Below are 8010 nucleotides of genomic sequence, written 5' to 3' on the forward strand. Positions count from 1 at the left end.
ACTATTGTACCCTTAGTTTTATTTTGCTGTGATGATCAAAGATGTGGTTTATAGACATTATAGTTTGGTAGAACTGTTGGCTGCCTCCCTCCTTTGGCAGTTTCTATGGGGCCTTCTAGTACCATGAAAGCTAGTTATTCAGGATGATGCACTCTGGTCAGTAAAACTAGGTCTGAAATCTAGGCATGGTGGTTCAAGCCTTTTTTATCAGCAATTTCTATGATTATATCAAAAATCCTTTTCTTTATTTGTTATTACTATATATATAGTAATTAATATGTAAATATAACCTGAAGAGTCAATTTTGTGCTGTTTATATGTATGTGATTTCAGTGTTCACTGCTTGGTATTGGATAGCCAATTAAGGGTTTTGTCTTTGGGAAAGATTAGTTTTCATCACCCAGAAATACTTAGTTGGCTATAGTTCCTTTTTTTTAGAGTGATATTTCTCTTTTACACATTAGTATGTTTATTGGTGTTTCGAGTGTTCAGATTGTGTTTAGTTATCACTATTTTTAAAAATAGTTTTATGCAATTTTTTTCTAATTTCTATCTGATGAGAGCTGTCCCTTCGAGACAATACCTAAATACAAAAAATGAAATTTTCATCCAAAATTTATCCTATTGTCCCTGAAGTATAAGGGTTATTGATTTATACCTTTTGAGATAACCTTAAAGGACAATTAAAAGTTTTAAACTTCGTGTCTTATTGTATGAAATAAATCATAACTTGAAAAGACAAAGTGGGCTGGTGGCGCTGGTGCTTGCCTTAAGCAGAACTGAGTGGATCTTTGTGATTTGAGGTCAGCCTGGTCTACACAGTAAGTTTGGGGACAAACTGTTTGACATCGTGAGTTCCAGGACAACCAGGGCTATATAGAATGACTCGGGGAGAGAGAGGGGACGGAGACAGAGAGGAAAGACAGCAGAGAGGAGAAGGCAGCAAGGCTGTGAACCAAAAGGCAGAGGCAGTAGAGGGCATAGATGTAGGGAGGGAGAGAGCAAAGGGCAAGAGACAACAGAACAGAGAAAGAACAGTTAGAGTCAGCAGAGAGGCGCGGCGATGTTGAAAGGAGGCTGCTGTGAGAGAAAGAAATGTTAGAGATGAAGAAGAAGCAAGAGGGAAGTATGAAAGAATGAATGAGTTAATGAGTAAAGAACAAATGATTGGTATAGAAGAAGTATGTGTGTATGAATGAGTGGGAGAAAGAACTGCTCCTACACAGAGGAGCTGTGCCTAGGAATTGTGTAAAGTGCTTTATGGCGAGAGGGTATGTAAATGAGATGCATGGCTGTGGCTGTGTGGAGATTTGCAACTGTGTGGAGGCAAAGAAAATGAGGCTGTATAGAAGAGACGTAGAGGAGAAATGTATGTAAATGCAAGATGTGAAGTCGTGTGAAAAGAGATGTTGTAACTGAATATTGAAATATGTAACTAAGAAGGAGGGAAACGTTTGTATTCAAAGAGGGTTTGTCAGAAAGAGACATTATTTAAAACAAAACAGAAAGTTACTGACGTACGATTAATAAAAACTCAGAGGCAGGTATTGGGTTCAACCTGAAGACCAGAAAAGCAAAACAGCCACTAGATCTTACCTCGTCTAAAATTGGTGATCCTGCCTCCAGGAAGCCTCAGAATGAGATTATGTCTGAGAGCTGTCTCCTCCTGTCTTGTGTTCTTCTCTAGATCTGGGATTAAAGGCATGCACCACTACTGCCCAGTTTCTATGGCAAACTAGTGTGGCTACTGGGATTAAAGGTGTGTGTCATTGCCCCCTGGTATGGTAGGTAAGGCCAGTGTGACTCCTTTACTCTTCTGATCTTCAGGCACGCTTTATTTATTAAAATGCAAACAAAATGCCACTACAGGCTACCGTCAGGAAAGTGTGTGCTTGTTGATTCTTTCTTAGGTTAACAGCAGAAAGCCTGTGTTTCCTTATTTACCCCTCAGATAGAAAAGTCTAGCCCCTGCCGCATTTGTGGATTTTCTCCCATACCCTGATGCAGACTACTGGGGACTGGGCCCCCAAATAGTCAGCAATCTCATATGTGTGTGTGTATCTATATGTATGTATGTATATTTGTATATAATGTGTTCTGCTCAAATCCAGTCACACCCATTCCACTTTGGATTTTTTGTACATGTGTTTAGGTGTGTGTGTGTGTGTGCATCTGTGTGTATGTCGTGTGTGCATGTGTGTATAAACTTGTGGTGAACTCATGAACATGCATATAGAGGCTAGTGGTCAGGGTCAGCTGCTTTCCTCATCGGTTCCCACTTTGTATTTTGAAACCGTGTCTGGCAATAAGCTGAGATGTCTAATTCATCCAGGCTGGATGACAGCTAAGATCCAGGGGCCTGGCTCCACTCTCTGCTCCACCACAACCCTGAGTTTATGTGCTAATACATTTTTCTGAAGGCGTGTTTTGATCCAAAGAGACTGACATTTTGCTAGGCTTTTCCTTGAAGTTAGTAAAATGCCTAGAGACCATTTCAGACTATGAATATAACCTGCTGTCCTATTGTGTATGTATGATTTTCATACTGTGTATTAGTTTTACCTGTCCTGAAGATAAAACGTGTAACCAACTTGACCATACCCTGGATTTCTCCTGCAATCAACTTTTACTACCTAAGCTAAATACATAGTTTTAATCTTAAATGATTTAAATGTACTTTTCTATTCTCCTGAATTCATGCGTGTATGTATGGATTGTGTAAGTATTTGCTGAAAATAGCCCGCATAATGGAAACTACCTTAAACAAAGCAAGTACATGCCATAAATCTTGAGGAAAACTTGTGGAAAGGATCGATAAAATCTATTCCCAATGGTGCTTATAATTCTGGATCAGTTGGGGTCACCGAAATAACTTCTTCCCTTACAAAACTGTTGAAAATATCTGTAAACAATCTCTGACTTCTTTTTTTTTTATTTTTTGAGACAGGGTTTCTCCGTAGCTTTTGGTTCCTGTCCTGGAACTAGCTCTTGTAGACGAGACTGGCCTCGAACTCACAGAGATCCACCTGCCTCTGCCTCCCGAGTTCTGGGATTAAAGGCGTGCGCCACCACCCCCCGGTAATCTCTGACTTCTTATGTATATGGTATTTTCTCTGCTGTTTAGTAAATATAAAGCCCTTTGTTCGGGACAGACACAACTCACAGGAATTAGGTAATGACACACACAACAGAGCGATTAAATCTCTGCCCGTAACCACATAATGCAGACACCTAGAAGAAGTTGAGAACTCAAATTTATGTTCCTTCTTGTTGAAACTAATCCAAGAGAAATTCCTCTGTTTTCACTCCTTAATGTGACAGTTTCACACTCTCTTAGGTTATAATGCACCAATCAATACACAGTTATAAATACATCATGTTTTTCTTAGTGTTTTAATTGCAAATGAATTTATTTGTATGTTTTAAAATTTTCATTTTTTTGCAGTCTCTAATGGTTATAGTCATCCTCAACTTTTTCCCTCCAGCTCCCCAAGCCTGTGTCAAACATATCTCCCATGTCTTCCTCTCGGCATTAGGACTTTAAAATAAAAAGTATATAACTAAGATAACTTAGTGCTGCTCATATGTGCTTGGGTATGAAACACTCCTCTAGACTTGAGCCACCTACCAACCACTGTTCCCAGCATCCAAAGCAAAGGGACTTTTCTCCCTCAGAAGCTATAAATTAACATTACTCTTCATCTTGGAAAGCCCCTTTCTGTTATTTTTAAATCTCTTGAACATGTGGGAATCTTTTGTGTGTGTGTGCGTAACCATAACCATTGTGAGTTCATGCATACGGTAACTTGTCATGCCAGGAACTCAACCTTCAAAGTAGTCATCCCATCCTCTGACTATTTCAGCCCTCATGATGTTCCCTGAGCCTCAGGGAGGAGATGGTATATTTATTCTACTTATCGAGCTTTCAGTTGCTTATTCTTAGCATGTTGAATAATTTTGAGTCTCCACATTAACCATTGCCCTCTGCAACAAGAAGCATCTCTGACCAAGGATGAGTATTCCAAGTCTAAGGATATAAGCATAAATATTTATAAGGTAGTTTGACAATATAACTATTTAAAAACAGAACACGGCATCAACAGGTTCTCTCTTAGGGCATATGGCTTCCTTATCATAAATTTTTTGACTGTGTTTGTAGTACCAGGTATGTGTTTATTACCATAGAGTAGGACTAAAAAACAATCAGGAAAATATTTGTTACCTCTATAAATCATCTAGCCTCTATTATACAAGTGGTCATATCTTCCTTGGAAGGTGACAATAATGTTGAATATCCAGGACTGGGTAAGAACATTGAACTACCTTTCTCCTCCAGGATACTACATTGCACTTTCCAGCACTATGAAAACTAGTCATTAGGACGTTGATATCTTTATATCCTGCAGCTAAAGGATGGTGTCTTCAGCAATAGGTCTTGTAATGTAGCTAGGTCAACAACTAAGGACAATGGCAATAGTATGGCTTGCTTTAGTGTCTCTGAGCCCTCCTGGACAAATAATTCACAGGAAAGTAACCTTTGCCTGGCACTGAGATTTTTTGTTTAATAACTCATCTTTTTTGGAAGCTTCATTGTTCACTAATGTGATGTACCTCTATTCTACTTGTTTTAAAATTATGTTCTAGTTAGTTTATGACTGAGTGAGGTTTCATCAAACATCATTTATCTTAGTTAAGCTATCCCTTACCCCTCCTTTTCCCCACCCCACAATCTTCATGCCTACTTAAGTCTTTGACTCATATTAATAATTCTCTCCCCATTCTTTTACATCATATTTCTTCTACTATCTACTATCTTAATTGTATATTCAAATGCATCAGAACATCACATGTTCCCATGCTGCTTATTCTTGGACCCTTCTTTTTGGCTAACCTTCCTCTGTTTCCTCATCCCCTTGCCTCTTTCACTCCACTACTTTATCAAACATTATTGTTTCTTATAGTCTTCCTTCTCTGTTGTCATCTCTCTTATCATCTACCATCTCCACTCAAATGAATTCTAAACCCACTGGACTGTTACTAGTTTCATAATTTCTCCATGTGTTCTCAGATAAATATCAGTGCAGAAGATTGGCAGCTAGCAATCATATATGAGAGATAGTGTGCAACGTTTGGCAACTCGAGTGACCTTATTATGTATACTTTGCCACTTCCATCCACTTGCGGCAAATTTCATGATCTCATTTTCTTTACATCCCAGTAATAGTTTAACCTGCATAAGAATGACATTTTCATTAACCACTCATCTGTTAATGGATGTCTGGGTTGATTCCATTTCCTAAGTGTTGTGGACAGAATGGCAATGAGCATACCTGTGGATCTCCATATTAAGATTTGATTTCCTCTGGGCATAAACCCAGGAGTATAGATGAGTCACATGGTACATCTATTTATAAGTATTTTGAGAAACTTCCAGATTGATTTCTAAGTAGCTGCACCAGTTTAAACTTCTAACAACAGTAAATAGTACACCGGAGTTCTTCTTTCATCATATTCATGACAGAATTAGTTGCCATTTTTATTCCTGATGATAACCATTTTGATTGGGGTAAGATGGAACTTTAAAGTAGTTTAATCATATTCAGCCCATTTATTGTCTGTATTAAGGAGGGCTACTGATTTTTTTGAATTAATCTTATTTATTTAATCACCAATGATATTGGACACTTATAAAAATGTCTATTGGCCACCACTCACATTTCCATAGACTTTTGTTTTGTTGTTGTTGTTGTTGTTGTTGTTGTTTTATTTTTTTGAGACAGGGTTTCACTATAGCATTAGAGCCCGTCCTGCAACTCACTCTGAAGCTCAGGCTGACCTTGAACTCACAGAGATCTGCCTGCCTCTTCCTCCCTAGCGCAGAGATGAAGACCTGCGACACTACTACGTAGCCTACAGACTCTTTTTAATGGAGTTGTTTGTTTTCTTGATGTTTTAGTTTTTAGTTCTTTGGGCATTCTAGACATTAATTCTCCATCTGGTATATAGTAGACCTAGATTTTCTCCCATTCTGTTGGCTACTTCTTTGTTTGCTTGACATTTTCCTTCACTGTAAGGAAGCTTTCTAATTTTGTGAGATCCCATTTCTCAATTGTTGGCATTCCTGTTCTGCTGGAGCCCAGTTGAAAATATCCTTACCTGTGACTGTTAGTGGAAATATATTCCCACCTTTTGCTCCAGCACTTCTAGCACATTGTGCATTATGCTGAGGTCCTTGATCCATTTGCAGTTGAGTTTTGTGTAGATGGAGATATAAGGGTTTAGATTCAGTTTTCTATAGGTTGAAATCCTTGTTTCCCATAATCATTTATTGAAGATGCTATCTTTCTTTCCAATATATACTTTTGCCATGCTTTCACAGATTACATTGCTACACTTACTATATGGGTCTTGGAGATTCAAATATAGTGCCTCATGATTGTGAGATAGTCTTACTATTCATTGAATGTCTTTCTAGTACCTGATTCTAGGCTAGAAATTACACAGATGTTGACATTTTTGAAAGAAGATAACAACTGAGTATTTTCTAAGCAAATAGAACAGCAAATATATATTATGAAATTAGTTAATAAAAGAATTTAAGAACAAAGAGTCCACAAATAGGAATGAATCTTCCTAAGTCTAAATCTTACTAGACCACACTGATCTTCTTTGATTTCTTTCTATGATACACGTAAATTTAAAAATACAAGAATTTTTCTCCCTAAAACTATTGCAAGTAATATTTGAACTAAGAGTTATGTTTTCTTAACAATTCACACTCCTTGAGCTAGAGAGATAACTCATTGGTTAAGAATAACTGCTTTTCTACCAGATGACCAAAGTTTAGTCCCTAGCATGCATATTGGGTGGTTCACTACTGCCTGCAAAGTGATGCCCTCTTATGGATTCACAGGAAATTTCCATGCATTTTTACTTAGATATACAAACATATGATTAAATACAAATAACATAACAATTATTTTAAAAATGATATTTAATTTGTTTATTTTGGGGGATTGATATAATTACATTATTTCTCTTGTCCATTTCTTTTCCCAACCCCAAACCTATCATGTAATTGCCTTGCTGACCTTCAAATTCCTGACCTTTTTTCTTTAATTGTTACTAAGTAAATAAATATAGCCAGCTCAGTCCATATAATTTATATAATTTCCATGTATGTTTCTAAAGATTACCAATTGGATAACCAACTGTGCTTTCCCTGGGGAAGACTATGCCTCCCACTTGCAGAATTCTTTAGCTACTATAGTTGTTTGCTGCACTGAAGTTTCAAGAGCTTTCCCCCTTTCATTTTAACATATCTATTTGTGTTGTCCTTATTGATATTATGTTTAGGGAGACATGTTAGTAAAATTTCCTGACTGTAGCTTCCGAAATTCTTATGGGACACACAACAAATTTCCTGATCCTCTGGCTCTTACAATCTTTCAACCCCATCTTCCCCAATGATCTTTTGGCCTTGTACACAAGAGTTGTATCCAGTAGGACTGGGCTCCACAACTCTGCATTTAGAGCAATTGTGTTTTTTTTTAATGATGTGTGTCACAAAGAGAAGTTTCCTTGATGAGTATAAAGACTACACTTACCTGTGGTTATAAGGACAAATATTTGGAGTGTAGTTAGAGATTATGCTGGTGGTTATTGGTTCATGATGTTACTAGCCATGGGTGTTTGGCTAGATTATCAATACCAGGAATAATTTCTTTCCTGTTGAGTGGTCTTATGTTCAATTAGAGAGCTGTTGTTTGACACTAAGGTATGCATGCTGCTATTTTTTTTAAGTTTTTTTTTTAAATTTATTTATTTATTGAGGATTTCCGCCTCCTCCTCGCCACCGCCCCCCACCTCTCCCCCTGCCCCCCGATCAAGTCCCTCTCTCCCATCAGCCCGAAGAGCCATCAGGGCTCCCTGGCCTGTGGGAAGTCCAAGGACCGCCCACCTCCATCCAGGTTCAGTAAGTTGAGCATCCAAACTGCCCAGGCCCCCCCA

This window comes from Microtus ochrogaster, linkage group LG4, assembly GCF_000317375.1.
Source record: "Microtus ochrogaster isolate Prairie Vole_2 linkage group LG4, MicOch1.0, whole genome shotgun sequence".
Taxonomy (NCBI): Eukaryota; Metazoa; Chordata; class Mammalia; order Rodentia; family Cricetidae; genus Microtus; species Microtus ochrogaster.